This window comes from Gobio gobio, assembly GCF_949357685.1.
Source record: "Gobio gobio genome assembly, chromosome: 7".
In the NCBI taxonomy this organism is placed as follows: domain Eukaryota; kingdom Metazoa; phylum Chordata; class Actinopteri; order Cypriniformes; family Gobionidae; genus Gobio; species Gobio gobio.
Genome location: NC_137103.1, coordinates 15164393 through 15181144, shown reverse-complemented (window position 1 = coordinate 15181144; position 16752 = coordinate 15164393). Strand labels below are relative to the sequence as shown.

The 16752-nt window shown below is 39.4% G+C and overlaps 1 long non-coding RNA gene across 1 annotated transcript; it reads left to right on the top strand.

Moving 5' to 3' along the window:
- The first annotated feature begins 297 nt into the window (after positions 1-297).
- On the top strand, positions 298-1224 carry LOC307129171. The gene is made up of 3 exons (XR_013816855.1): positions 298-341; positions 614-711; positions 1144-1224. It is a non-coding gene; the product is annotated as an uncharacterized lncRNA (long non-coding RNA).
- The last annotated feature ends 15528 nt before the right edge of the window (positions 1225-16752 follow it).

The following is a 16752-nucleotide window of genomic DNA, read 5'->3' as shown; positions in this document are numbered from 1 at the left end:
ATAGAAATCGATGTGGCCCAGTCTTTGGAAGAACTTGCTGTCTTGGAGGCAAAACTGAAAGAGCTTCCGGACTACAAGAAGAGATTGGTGGGTAATTGTTTAAACATACAACTATGTTTTATGTAGAGCTGAATATTTACCGCATTACTGATTTTTAATTTTCTGTAATACCTCTGTGTAGACACACCATCTCAGTCTGATTGGTGGAGCCAACCCGGGAGAAGCTACAAGGCGTATCATGAGGGCTGTAGCTTCTAGCAGTGTCTGGAAGAACTACAGCCTTCATGGGAAGAAGGGGAAAAAAACCTTGCTGCATACAGCAGTGTACCAGGTTATCAAACGTGAGTTTAATATAAGTGTTACTTTTGGTAATAATTGTGTGGATGTTCCACAGCACAAAAAATGCATGTATGCTTGTCTAAACAGTTTCTGCTTTACAATTGGTTCATGTTTCAAAATATAGATTTCAAATCTATAAGACAATATCAATATTAAATGCCCTTCTGCTTCATTTAATTTATATTTCAAATGAGAACACCACTTGTTTTCCAAAACATTGTAATTACACTAGAACTTTACAAAACATTTCTATTTTTTTTATTCTACACATCAGGGGCTATCATGCTGAGTCGGTCTGGACTACAGGACAAAGCTGTGGAGGGACTCATCACAAATGTTTTAAAACATGCACCAGCCCACAGTAAACTACAGGTACAAAAATACACTTCTTGTGAGCATTTCACTTAAAAGACTCTGGCAATCGACTATTACTTGTAGGGATGGGCCAATACCACTTTATGGAATGAGTAGCAGTAGTATTTCATTTTTTGTTCTTGCCGATACATACAGTGTACCGATACAAGTTTTTTTTTTTTTTATTGATTTTTTGGCCAAATGAGAATGTCTGAAGTGAATTTCTTTGACGATGGAGATATCCTATTATAATGACTTTATCATAAAATATTCAGTTAAGATCATGTTTTTGAACAAAATATACATAGGCTACATCGCATTTCATACCATGAAAGAGAAAGTCTGGTATCAGCCAATCCCTAGTTACTTAAAATGGTTAACACTTACTTACTTGTTTGACATTAAAACTTGAAGGTCTGTTCACTGAATTTATTTAAATTGTTTGTCTAGGTGCTGTCAATCCCAGAGGTGGCGGTCCCACAAGAGATCAACCAGGAATTCAGTGACACAGATTGAGATTCAGAAGATTAAGACCTTTTTTAAATTATATTTTTTTTAATTTTTTGCTTTAATGTATATAGTTGTGTTAATGTTATCACCCATTTATTAAAGTGTCTGTTAAATTGTTAAATAAAATCTGCAAAAACACTTTTCAGTTCTTTCAATTATTCTACAATGTTACAATCTCAAGCTCAAATCTTTGGTTTATTTACATAAACAGTGCCTATTTGAAAATTTTATCTGCCGTTGTCGGAGCTGTGAGCTCCAGCGGACAGTGCGCTCAGCGCACGTGAAAGCCGGCGAGGGCAACCTTTCCTCGGCCAGTCCTTCTGCCGTCTACCGCTGGCTCTGATGTCTCTGTGGTGTGTCTCGAGCTATAATTCGTCTTGTAACGGCCGATCTTTGGTCTCATGGATCTATAATTTGTTCCCTGGCAAATCGTTTAGGCTGAGGGCAAAGATAAGTTTCATTACTTTATATTTTTAGGCTATAACTGTACGTTGTAGTTGTAACGTTAGCCTACTAGCACTGACTTTGAATGTTTGACTGCATTGTTTGCTTTATTTCATGTATAGCTTGTTATACATTACTTATACTTTTGTATTATTGATCATACATAAACTTGCATTTAACAAAAAGAGACTGGGTTGTGTTTCATGTCATTTAATGTTATCACAGTGATAATCATATTGTCTGAACCAGATATTAATATACAGATTTTCTCCTCATTGTTGTCACTACTAGAGCAAGCTCCTGATTGGTTAACGCGGCGCGAAATATCCGCCAAAGTTCAGATTTTTCAACTTGCGCGTTCAAAACGCTCAATTCGCGCCCTTCGCGCCGCCTCAATCGCGCGAATCTCGCCGCCGAATGCCATTTCGCGTCTCTGCATTGACTTAACATGTAAATCACTCGCGCGAATCCATGGGCGTCAGTTTGGTTTGAAATGTGCTGGGGACAGAGACTCATTCAGAAGTGCATTTTCAGAAGTGCTGGGTATAATGATGTATTCATTTTTTTTCTCTCTTTCGCGCAGGTCATGTTTTGAAAGGCGATGTCCTGTAGCTTACTAATGTAAACAAATAAAAATGTATACAAAAATCATGTGATGTTGCCAGACTCATTTTATGAAGAAGAAAGCCGCAAGTTTTCAAAAAGCATTAGACATATGATATGACCCACTAATCTGCTTCATAAGTACCATGTTGACAATATGACATGGCCATGACGTGGTTTTAATGTACCTAAATAATGATTACCAAATTTCTCTCTCATGTTGCTCCTCATAACCACTGAAAACGGGGAAAAAAAATCTAACCCAAAATCGGGCCTCGCTCTACATTATCCCGCTTATTACATGGCTACCCACCAAATAAATCAATAATTTGACACAAAATATTGATTTAAAGGGGTGGTAAAACACATTCTTTTGAAGGCTTGGCTGTGTTTGTGGGGTGCACTGTAACATGTGTTCATGCTTCGTTTTAAAAAAAATTGCCTTATTTTTCATATATTTGACCTTTATTCTACACTGCTCTGTCCCTCCTTGTAAAACGGTCTGATGCTTTCCGGGTTGTATGAAGCCAGTCCCTCAAAAATACGCAGTGGGCTCAGATTGGTTAGCTGGCCCAGTGCGTTGTGATTCGCTAACCGCAGTGCACGTATGTCGGAAACGTCACGCCCCTTACCGGAGGCTGTGCTTTGGTCAGTGTTAGAAACAACGGCGTCAATAAAACCATATGAGCCTGAATCAGATCCAGAACATTTGAGTGAAGATGATCGAGCAGAACCTGTTCAGTCCTCAAGAGTAAAGACTGCGGATCTATAATGATCGCTACTGAATGGCACTTTAACTTTTGTATTTATAGAATGATTACAGCCAAATATCTGTCGCAAGAACTAACCCAAAACAAACACTAAGCACTGGCTTTAACTAGTAAGTTAGCTGAATCACACACAGAACCATGTTTAGCATGCCTGTAGATTACAATACATAAAAGCTCTAATCAAAGAATCATGTACACTAATGCCAAGTTTGCTGTTGAGATTTTAACGTTAGTGTTTGTAATGTTAGGTGTTCGTCGGATAACGTTAAGTATGAATGAGCATTTAACAAACTGGTTTGCAGAACAGCATTGTCATCCTGTAACAACCTATTACAGGAAAACACATCGATGAAAAATAAATCAGACTTACAGGTTGTGGCCCGTGAACAGCTTCTGTTTGTAAATCCAGCTTTCAGGACAAGCCGTTGTGCATATCCTGTATTGAACTTGCGAAGTTTGTGGAAGTTTGTGTTGTCCTCCGTGAAATGTGCAGCGCGCGCGTCGTGCATCCACGCACCGGCAGTGTTTTTTTCACGCAGCTGACGTTGTGCAAATCCGGCATTGAAATCGCGAAGACGGTGGATGTTTTCCTCTGTTAGATGTAGGATTATTTAGCTGCAGGAGCCCCGCGCGCGCCTGATTCCCCGCTGACTCAAACACACGAGCATATAACATGCTGTATGTTAAACGCTCTGCAACGCACCCCCGTCCCTATGAAGGCTGAACAAAGCAAGTACCCCAGACCTGCAATCCGGATGAAAATAACAGCGTTTCCTCGGCATCGCGGCAACAACACTCCAGCCTAACTAACTTATACCACAACAGCGCCGCGATACAAAATGGCCTCACCCCCCCTTATTTAATATTCTCGGAGGAGGGGTTTATGTAAATATTGAGCCTGGTGATGTCAGCAAGCCCTGGAGGAATGTGTGTAGTCGCCTACTGGCCGTTTGCTGTAGTTCTTAGAAACTGATTTCTTTAAAAGCAAATATCTCCCTTTGCTTTAAACTTTGAACGTTGTAACTTTGCAGATGTTGTTTATGCTCAAGCAGCAACATTACACGCTAGCTAAAGTTAGAATAGTGAAATCGTGGTTTACCACCCCTTTAAAAAGGAGTTTATTGATTTAAACACGATTGTATTGCTTCCGCTAAAGAAAATAGTCAGTTCTGTCTCTATGGTTAGAATCCTGCCGCATCCATAGCAACGCTCTGTTTTTCCATGTCAACGGTGTGTCTGATATCAAGATAACACGCCGCATTCTACAGTGGAATTCAACCAAGCCATGTAATAATTTGATTTAATTCCCAGTACAATTGACCATATCTACACACAACACAACTTCTGCACAACAAATTTAGCCAAGATTGAAAAAGCAAAAATACGTGTCGCACAGTTGAACGCTGCCTATCACATGATCTGGCTGCTCTCAATTCACAACAACATGCATCCATCCAATCTACATCAGGCATTTTGACCAAAACTTGAAAGCATCCAATCCTCATCATCATCATCACAACTATTCCAGAATTCAGCAATAGATTCAAGCAATAATTAAACAAGATACTGACTACTCCATGATCATCTCCACCAATGCTTGCTGGCTGCACGAATGCAAACCATAACTAGCTAATTAAGTTGGTGGCTAAAGAAGGCTAACATTTAATTGCTAAAGAGTTAAAACAGCTGATCCCTTGTGTGCAAATGCACAAGACCTAGCCATAATAATACCAGTAAATCTACATATCGCATCTTACCTTTGTGTCAATGGTCTGCAGATCCATGCTGTGTACAACAACATCCATTTGTTCTACAGGTTATCACTTTGATGTGTTATAGTCCATGGCACTAGCAACCTGGTATGGTGTTTTATATATACTGTATGAAGGCTAAAATTACTTGCTCGTCTATGATACCTTGGCCAGAAATTCTGGCCAATCCCAGCAAAGACTAGGTAGCCCCGCGCGTTCCCGCTCGTTCACTGTCCATGCCAAACTGTCAGCTCATTTGAAAACATTCTTTAAAAAAGAAGTGCGATAGTAATTTAGAGAGAATAATACCAGCATTATGTCAAAAAGAAGTGGACAGGATATCAGAGCTTTTTTTAAAGCCAAGCAGACATGCACAGTAAGTGCCTGGGTATCTTATTATTATCGACTAAATGCATAACCCAACCTGTCACTCTTTTTGACAATGTTATTAGCTAGCTAGCTAGCAGTTACCCGCAGCACACAGTTTGCGTAACCCTCAGGTGCTCTTCATTTGGGTGTACCACTTGTTATCTTCCCGGTCAGAAGTGACCGGGCACCTAAAAATGGTGCCATCTGTTGATAGAAAATTAAATAAAATTTATTTCATGTGTTTACCACTAGATGCCTGTATAGCGCTCTATGGAAATTTTTGTGAAATCTCTAACGTTAGTTGTTTTTGAACCAAATTACTCACTTTTAAGATGTGGAATTGACTGTATTTAGATAAATTCTCAAATAATACTTTTTTGCCAAGGTTTATAATTTTTTTTTTTTAAATAAATTTGATGTGAAGTGTACACATTTTTGGATTATTACTACAGTCAAACCTGAATACAGAGAACACAATACAATTCAATAAAATAAACAAAAAAATAAACAGTAATGCTTTATCACAGCTTATTATTATTTATATTATTATTAAACATTAATTTTATAATTATATTATAATTATGTTATGTTTTTTACTGTTAATGTTTTAAAAGGTCACCCCTTCATTGCTGCGCACTTTTTTTTCTGCATCGTGGCCGATTTGTAGAGAATATTTGTGTTTTTGTCAGTTTCCCATTAATTTCCTATGGCCGGTCGGACAGCAAAAGTGTGACAAATTTTTGTACAACCACTTAGCCTGCTCGAATCATGCCTTCAATTTCCAATTATATATTATGAATTATTACATTTACGGTTTGGAGAAAAGAAGTGAAGATATTACAAGAACTGCTGTAGACTGTTGGGTGTACACCACATAAAACCACAGTAAAAATTAGACAGGCCAAAATCAATGGAGTTATCAATCTTTTTAAATTTGTTTTATTAGGAACAGGAACTAAGTGAAAGGCAGGAACTGGTGGAAGACAGCGAAGAGGTGAGGTAGCACGTTCAAAAACAGAAACAAAGTCCTAAAAAGAGAAATCCAGGCATTATAAAAAAAAGTTTTTGTTTAAAGCACAATAAAAATGAGACAGGGCAAAATCAGTCAAATTACCATCCATCTTCACTGTATTGTTTACATTATTAGGGACAAGAACTTACTGAACGTCAGGAACTGGTGCACAATAGAGAGGTGAGGTCAACACACACACACAAAAAAAAAAGACAGGTAAAGGTTAATGAACAACAATAATGAAAAACAAGTTACATTACATATGGTTTATATCAGGAACAGGTCCCAGGTCCATCTGAAAGAAAGACAGACAGGCAAGAACAGACAGATGAGCATGACAAGGTGAGGCCTGCATATATCTGGAGAAAAAAGCTATACAATTCAAATAAACAGACAGCAACAATAATCTTAAACCAAGCAACATTACTGTTTGACAAAAATGATTCCACTTACTAAACTACTACATTATTTACACAAATAACTATATACAAAAATTATGCCATTAACTAAACTACTATTCAATTACACCTTCATTCAAATCCAATGAACTAATTACATTTCAGGAGCAGCCAGCTACTCAAAATGAGGGGATCCACCTCAAACATCCTTTGGACTGCCCGCACCAACCCAGTGCAAGGGATATTGAGCCACTTACCCAAGCAAATCGGACACTAAGATTCCAGGACAGCTGGTACAAAGCGTTCCCCTGGCTACACTACAGCCATCAAATAAAGGGGGTTTTGTGTATTCATTGCATGAATACCTTTGCGCAGAAAACCTCCCCCTTGGCCAAAAGTGCTGAACCAACCTTCATTTCGGCAGGCTTCAGAAACTGGAGAAAGGGTAGGGAAGCTTTCAGTAGGCATGAGATCAGCAAGGCACACATTATAGCTGTCAACACACATACGCATCTACAAAATTCTGTAAGAATGCAATTATGCAGCCCATCAGCAAGTGCTCAAGAGGCAGCCAGGTCTGCTCTCTTACAAATTGTAGGTGCTCTGAGGTATCTCTCCAAACAGGGCTTGGCTCTTAGAGGCCATTTCAACGAAGAGGGAAACTTCCAGACTTATCTCAGGGATAAGGCAGAGGATGACCCCAACCTGGCAAGCTGGCTGCAGAAGCATCACACCTACACCAGCCCTGAAATACAGAACGAAATGCTGAGCATTATGGGAAACACCATAATTAGGGGGGTTGCTGAAGAAATTTCTGCCTTACCTGTACTGCAGTACTCCCTCATAATGGATGGAACCCAGGACATTAGTGGAACGGAGCAGATCTCCATCTGCCTCCGCTATGTCGACAAAGACTTGGAGCCAAGGGAGGAGTTTGTGGGGATGTACGAGGCCTCTTCCACAACTGGCACACATCTTTGGAAAATTGCCTCCGATGTGCTGCTCCGCCTCAACCTTCCACTCTCAGGTCTTCGTGGCCAAACATATGACGGAGCGGCAAACATGTCGGGGCACATATCTGGGATGCAAGCTTTGGTCCGCAGAGTACAGCCGCTTGCCATTTTTGTCCACTGTGGGCCACATTGTGTGAACCTGGTCTCTCAGGCAGTCTCCTCATCCGCACCAGTTGTGAGTGATGCCCTCACATGGATCCATGACCTGGGTTGTTTGTTTGGCCAGTCTGGGAAGTTCAAGACCATCTTTAAACAGATAGCCATATCTGAAAATGGCTCGTTCACCACCATTAAGCCGTTGTGTGCCACAAGATGGACTGTGCGCACACCAGCCATCAAGTCGGTCCTCACACAGTATGAGGTGGTCCTGGCTGCACTGGAGGAGATTGCTTCAGATAAAGGAAGTGTCTCAGCTCCTCGAGCAAGAGGCCTTCTAGGCCATTTTCACAAAGGCACCACTGTCCTTGGCCTTGTAATGGGGCAGGATATCCTTCTGAAGCTGGAAGGCCTCAATAAAAGTTTGTAAGGGAGAGCAGTATCAATTGGCGGGATGTTACAGGCTGTGGATTGCACCAAGAAAGCCTTCATGGCGAAGAGAACAAACAATTCATTTATGAGTCTTTACTCGAGAGCGGTAGAACTCGCCTCATCTTTTGATCTCGAGCCAATAATGCTGCCACATATTAGGAAACCATCCAACCGATATGGTGGGCCAGCAAACAGTCACATCCCATCTTCTGCAGAGGAGTACTTCCAAGTACAGTTTTTCTGTGCCACCGATACAGCTGTCACTCAGCTGGATGACAGATTTAGCCAGGAGGGCCTTGGCCACCTGGCCAAGTTGGAGGAACACCTTCGGACAGGTGAGTCGAGTGAGGCAGTGGAGCTGTACCCGGAGTTGGATGCCGAGCTGCTGCAAATGCAACTGGCTATGCTGAAAGCAAGCTACCAGTTCCATTCTTGCCAGGAGGTCATTCAGATCCTGAAGACCATGGTGCCAGAAGTGAGGCGACTGTTTCAACAAGTGGAGGCTCTGGTTAGGCTGTTGCTTGTGGTCCCTGTCTCTTCTTGCGAAGCTGAGCGGAGTTTCAGTGCCCTGCGACGTTTGAAAACCTGGCTCCGCTCCACAATGGCACAGTCACGGCTCAACAGCGTATCAGTCTGCCATGTCCACAGGGAGAAACTGCAAAATATTGACAGAAAAGAAATAGCTGTGGCCTTCATTGGAACATCCGAGAGGCGTTCACATCTCTTTGGCAAATTTTAGTAGAGTTTTTTCCAGATCCTGCTGAGATGTCTTTTAACCCTTTCTATATTCTTAAGCTGATAATAGGCTGCCTTTTTAATTGTCTTTTATTCGTTCCTCTTTTGCTCCAAAAATGACCACCTCAGTTTTTCATTTAATTTAAAAAAGTTCTGGTACATCCAGTTGTTCATTTGTTCAATGCATGTACTCAGTAGACAGCTTGTGACTCACACAAGTGCATTTTGTGTTCTGCTAGAGATAATTAAAAAGCAGTACTTAATTTCTATTTTGCAATCATTAAAAAATCTGCTGAATTCACATGCACTTAATTTCTGTGTTTTTTTATTTTCACACACACACACACACACACACACACACACACACACACACACACACACACACACACACACACACACACACACACACACACACACACACACACACACACACACACACACACACACACACACACACACACACACACACACACACACACACAGTTCTGCTAGAAATAGTAGCCTAATTAAAAAACAGCTCTTAATTTCTCTTTAGCAAACAATTCAAAATCTGCTGAATTCACATCCATACCTGTTCAGATTTGGACACCTCTTTTCAGTCCAGTCCACACACAAAGGCTGGAGCTCAACACTGGCTGGCTGGCATAAAGAAGGAAGGACCATAATAAAATGTATTTGATTGGCATCAGTGACAGAAATATAGGCAATACACACAGCAATTAACCCGTCATAAGCTCTTATAAATCCTTCCTTCTCTCGCTTACATGTTTGAATCGACCGCCTGATCCTAAGTTACCTGGTTTAAGTTAACCACTAATAATTCACTTTTTACATAAAATAACACGCAAATGCTGCAACTCCATACATTTTACCTTGTTAAAAATACAACACATGGGAAGACTGGCAGAGGGTAGTGTAGGTAATTCATTTAGAACTCCTGTGGTATGACCTCCAAATAACGCTACACCGAAGATGCTTCAATGCTGCGAACTGTGTAATAGTCACTTTGTGCTTTGATGTTAACCTGAGGTAAAAATGAGAACTGCGCATGTGAGTGAGTGTCAGTTATAGATTTGACAGGTGAGGAGAATAGATAACCTTTGTAGACCTTTGTACTCTTTCTTTTATTTCCTTTTATATTCGTGACCAGAGTTTTCAACTTTACTGTGGCAGTTAGCAGCTACTTGGCTTCTGGAAGCTGATGTTGCCGGCTAACGTCAATGATAGAATTTAGCTGCTAAAAGCTATCAATCTAACATGCTGCTCTTGGTCAAAACTACGAGAAAGGATTTTTACTGATTGTCAAGAATAAATGAATACGTTACCTCCTCCACATGTTCATGCAGGTGGCCAGCAGCACCACAAACACAATTGCCAGTCAGGAGGAGAAGTGAACGCGTGATTTTTTTTTTCCACAAATCACTTCAGCGGAAATCCCGCCCTGCAGCCAAATTCAGTGGTTTAGGTTACAGTGACGGGTAGGTTTAGGGATCCGTGTTTAGTGTAAGCAATCTGTACAGTGATTGACATGACCAATGAAAACTTTAGCATCATCTGCAGGGCGCACGTCAGCTAAGCTGAGCTGCACCTGCCTCAGTGACACGATGACCCACCCCTCCCCCAACCTAGAACTTATCGTATCCCAATGTTACAGTTGTTGCAGAGAAGCGTGTAGCCAGCGCAGCAGCAGAACGGCTAAATTGAACTCGAGGTTTTCAAAAAAAAAAGTGGTGGGTACAAAATTACTCATGACGAAATCTGGTGGGTACGCGTCCCCCCCGTCCCCCCCGAAATCGACGCCTATGCGCGAATCGCGTCCGGTGTGAACGCACCATAACACAGATCCTTGCGGCACTCCATAATTTAGCAACGTTATCTTAGATTTTTCAACGTTTAAATAGACAAATTGGTAACATTCTGATATATATGTAACCGGGTCAGGAATATCCTGGTATTTGACAATGTTCACCAGTAATTCACTCTCATGTGTGCATGACGCAGCTGTGCATGCTGTCTCCTTTAAGAGTGTGTGCATGCGCAGGGAGAGTGAGCGTGCGTCAGACTGAGAGAGCGCAGTTAGAAAAGTCAGTTACACAGAGTGACAGAGGAAGAAATAGTTGATAAAACTGTTAAAGAGAGAAAATCTTCAGTTTGATGTTGACTTACATACCTGTGGTGATGACAATCGTGTGATTGCATGGAGTGGATAGTGTAAATCGCCGTTTATAGGAGTGTTGTGTTCCTGCATGTGAGAGATCTCCAGTGGGGGAGGGGAATTCAGTCCATATCAATGGAGATTGAGCGTGAGTTAATGTAAAATGTTATGAAAGTTGTTAAAAGGTTAAAATAACACTGTTTATCATATATATTAATGTTACATGCAGTAATTGTTGTTCTTTATACTGTGTTAGAGGGCAGAACAGCGATAAGTTAGATTGCGCGTGTGCCGGTGTCACGGATAACTGGGGATCATGTTATCTGGGGACGGGTGCGTTCACGCAGCTAGTTTTACCTGGATTTCCAGCAGATGTTAGACGGCGACAGATTCATCACAGCGAATTGAAACAGATCTAAAACGCTTTATACGTTATTGGTAAATGTTTGCATCATTAAGGCTCTGTTTTGTCCTCTGTCGCTGATCTGGTGTATGTTTCAGACGCAGTTTAAGAGAAGTTTTAATGTGGTTTGATTTCGACACAGCTAGACAACGCCACCATTTGTTACATTCGTTTACATAAAATTCGGATCCAATGACACTTTCATTCGATAAATTAAATTGTGTGTGTGTATTTGCTCTTTTTTTTTGTTAAAGGCGGCATGAAATCAAATTTTACAATTCGTATTTTTATATTAATATTGTAGTGTTTACTATAACTGATTTATCTGGGCACTTCATTATTTTTTAAAAATTAATTTACCCTTATAATCTTTAATCAAATATGCTAACTTTCCCTCCCCCTTCGAAACGACCTCACTTCTCTCCCGGTCATGTGCTATGGCGCGAGGGCGGGGTTATCGCCCCGTCTCGTTTCTGCACCTCCTCTCAGAAACATATCACTGATCGTGGTTAGGTGCATTTTTCTCGGTGTACACAATACCTTCTTCAAGAAGGACTTGAGGCAAAAAGAGAGAAATATAATATGAGAAATAAAAGCTTTTTTTAATGTAAAAATTACTCAATAGCCTATAGTCAGACGAACAGCTTATCGTGACGACGCGCACTGAGGAATGCAGCGTGTGAACACGCTTACGGCGCGCCCCCTTATATAGGGAGAGCTGAGAAAAAAAGCTTTACAGAAATAAAGCCATAAAAGGCTTAAAATAAGTAAAATCTGTAGCATAAACCAGCGAAAAGTGAGGAAATATGCTCAGTAACATTATGTAGAAAAGATTTAGAGAGAAAATACATTTATTTAAGAGATAGATCGAGTTTTTCTCCACAACTGAGTGCAAACTTCAAATCTGCCTCCATTTTGTTAGCAACGCCCAACTTCCAACGATCCAATCAATTCCCGAAGGACGAAATCAAGCCTCGCCCTACATTTTTTATAATTTCAGAAGCCGTTTCACTCGGATATACGTCACAATAAGGAGAAAAAGACGATCTCAACTTCCGTTTCATGCCGACTTTAAGCATAGTTTGTGGCCTTATTTAACTTAAGCACCAATATTGCTTTGGGTAAAGGACATGTCAAGCATTAGCCCATTTTTTTTAAAGAGTTAAAGCATAAAGGACACTCTATAAATGTTCCTAACTGGAGTGGTGAAAACTGATAATCCATCGCTGTGTAAATATAATTTTAGAACTAGTTACATACAAGTAGGATCCAGTGAATTACCCACAACATTTATTTGGGGGAAGGTTCAACAAACAGGTAACAGGTATTGAAGCAAAAAATGTGATAACAAAAGAGAGAGAGAGACAGGACAAATGCACTACATGCATGCAGGACAGCTGTATTTGCCAGCTGTGGAAGGTCTGCCCACACAGTCCCAATGGTACCACCTTCCACATTCTGTACATTCAATCTAAAGGAGGAAGAACAAACAATAGAATAAGTTATATGTTGATGAAGTGTGTGTTTTCTCCACTCCACAATGTCCATCAAGCGGGCCTGCATGAAATTCCATAAATACATTGTGCGCCTACTCAGCCTCAGGTGAAAGGACAACCTTAGCCAAATGCTGACTCTTGTCCTTTTTTCTCCTGCAGATGTAATGCAGCTCTCCATCTAATGTAGCCTAATCATGTTATATTAGTAAGTACAGGTCACAATTGCATTACTTTTTTAAAGTGAGACCAACTTAACACACCATTAGGCCTACCTTTCATTGTGAGATTTTCACATCTCTTTATGTAATAGCGCTCCTTTCTTGAGCAGCTATCAGGATATACAAAAAAGTGTTTTATTTATTTTACTTTATTTGCATCCATTTGCGGGGACAGTATATGGCCTACACCAAAAACACCAGTTACAACAATGACACTTAATGTATAGACCTTTTCATCTGTTCCTAATTGTTAGCAGACATGAGCAACTGAAAGCACATGATGTGCGGAATTAGGAAAGATAATATGCTAATGAGATTGGTGCCAGCCTAATGAAAAGAACTGGCATAATTCCAATTTATTTAACATAAAAAGAGGCCCACACCCATTAAATTTGTTTCATAAACTGACAGACCATTGTCATATTTATTTGTTAAAGAGGTCAGCAAAAAGTAAACAAATCCTTTTCTATTCTAATTGTTGTTTTAAAGAGGGGCATGTTATATGTGACAAAAGATTAGAGGTTAGTGATGTATGTAAATATTAGCCATCTAGAATATCACACATATTTGTAATAATTCATCATCACTATCATATGTTCTGCTTATTTCTGTAATGAAATTTGTTGTTGCCACTCAAGAGTTTTCCATAGGACTTTAATACAAAAGACAATGGGAGCTGTCTATATAGTATAAAATATACTATAAAAAAAGTATAAAGTATAAATATACTTAAATTAAATGCATGTGTCTTATAAACAAGACGCAATAACAGTATGATGTGCAAAAGCAAGAAGTGTCACACAATCAGATGTTTTTCAGTGTTTATTTGCAAGTAGAGAACATTTGCAACCTGAGAACACAGAACGGTGCAGTGCAGTTGGAATGCTTCAAGGTAAAAGGTTAACGTTACATAGGCTTCATGATCTGCAGCTCCTGAACCCATCCATTTGTGAACTGCACATTGCATATGGATCCAAACCGTTAATAGTTCCGATTTTGTCCATATACTGGTCCCTGGCTTCCCTATTTAATGTATCCCGGTAAATTCCACATCCTTTTCGGGAATTTAACATAGTTTTTCTGTCTCCCAACTCTGCTTCTCCTTGTTCGATTTGCTGTATGTTTACATTCGCGAGGCCAACAACATGGCCGCCACGTCCCACAATGCAACGCGACGCCCAAGCTCTATTTATGTAATGTATTCATGTGGTAAAATGTGCAGATTTCTCATGTATGCTGTGTTTTATTTCTTTCTTTAGGCACATACAAGCCTCTACCGTTGTTTTGCACCCCTTTTATTTATTTTTGAGATTATCATTGTGAAGAACCTTCTTATTTTGTTTTGTAATTATGTTACTATGTTGTTTTCTGCACTCATTGGAGTCGATTGGGTGGTTTGATTATTTTTGTTATATGCCAGCTCCTTTTTTTAAAGGGTAACTTCAGTGATTTAGCATTAGGCTTTGTATCAGTAGAAACCCGGTAGTATATTCAAATTATGGTATTAATATACCATATTTCCCCCCTTATATCCCCCTGAGACAAGAGAATTATGCATTTTAATTCAGGAAAAAAAAAAAAATTTGACTAGAGGCTAAAGACTACAGCCACTAGATGGAGCTGTTTGCATGTTATCAAGTGGCCTAAGTAGGGCAGCGAAGCAAGTGCATTCTGGGAGTTGTTGTCTTTCATCCACATGAGACAAAAATACATTTTCTGTCTTTTCTCAGTCTAGAAGGCACCAAATTCACATTTCTACTGCATAAATGACCCAGTTTAAATACAAAGCTCAATGCTAAATCACTGAACTAACCCTTTAATTGGAAGTGTATCCCCAAAAACTGTTTTTCTTCCCTTAACAAGAAATACATTAATGCTGTGTCTCCTTTGAGACTCAGTCAGGAATAAAAGAATACTTTTTTTTTTAATTTTTTTTTTTTAGATGTCATGGCTGTGTCTTATTTCCTGACATACAAGAAGACATTGAACGGCCACATGTACGATCTAAACCACTTTAATGTCTGTCCCTGAATACCAGTGTAATTTTGAAGACAATCTAAGAGTATTTTATGATCTATGGTGTCGAATGCAGCACTAATATCAAGTAAAACTAGTATTGAGATACAGCCTTGGTCAGCAGCTACGAGTAAGTCATTTGTGATTTTAACGAATGCAGTTTCTGTGCTATGATGGCTGCTCCCTGGCTGCTTTTAGAGCCTTTTTTATAACGGGAAGTGCTGTCTTTCCACGCAATTCTAAGTTAGATTGTTTCTGTTTGCGCTCTAGGTTACTGGTCTAGGTCTTTTCTCGTTTCTATCTTGATAGCGTGAGTAATACTGTTGTACCAATACCAAGTGGTATTTTGTAAAAATGTAGAACGACATTCAAAATATAATTTCACTTTGAACATAAGTTGCACATTGTTACTTTCAGCCCCGTCAGTTGGGACGAAAGTAACACATAGGTGGGTCAAAAGTAACACAACAATACTAGCTAGTTTTTTTCATGTTACTCTTGTTTTTATTAAATATAGTTGACTGTGACCTTATTAAAATGTAATTGCAAACATTATCTCCTTTATCTTTATATTAAATTTAAGTTTTTTTTTTATTGAAATAACACTATATGAGCAAGAAGACAGATTGGATGGAAGTGTTAACAGTTAATGTTAACAGTGCAAACAAACAGGAACATAACTACAGGCATTAGCCTACTCATTTTTATTAAATATAGTTGACTGTGACCTTGTTAAAATGTAATTGCAAACATTATTTCCTTTATCTTTATATTCAATTTATATTAAATTTAAGTTTTTTTATTGAAATAACACTATATGAGCAAGAAGACAGATTGGATGGAAGTGTTAACAGTTAATGTTAACAGTACAAACAAACAGGAACATAACTACAGGCATTAGCCTACTCATTTTCACAGTTGTGACAGATATAATGTTCTGCACCTTCAGTGCATGCCTCGTGTGACCTGGGGCCTCAGTTATAAACGTTGCATACGCACAAAAGAAGGCGTACGCCCCGCTCTAAGCAATAATTGATATTTACAAAAAGCAAACTTGACGGGAAAATATGCGGTCCTTCACGTAAGCTCTGACCCAGGCGTACGCACAAAAACGGTTGAGAAATGGCAACACTGTCGGCAGATGGAAGAAACACGTGAAAGTGTGTGAAACTGTAGACCGTTGTGTAAAAGAAATGGCAATACTACCTCTCATAAATAACATGAAGACTTCACAAAGCAAGTATTACAATTAAAGCCTACACGAACACCCGTTTGATCGATCTGCAGTGTAAAACAAACAAAATCAAACGAAAATTACAACAGAAATGCAAATTAACACATTTGCAAAAAGAAAAGTGAAATATGTTCTGCAATAATATTGGCATGTTATGCAAATCATCCTCATAAATAATATGGTAAACAGAACGAAATAATGTGCAAAACTGATATTCTCGTCAATGTGTCCGTCTGGCGGAGCAGATATAGAGGCAATTAGATAGACAGATAGATAGATAATTAGGGAGATATATAGATAGATAAATAGTTAGATAGATGTATTAATTGTCCACTGGGTAAAGTTGTTTTCATAGTAAAAATTTTTTAATCAGCAACGGAATCGTGGTATTCATGCATATGCCT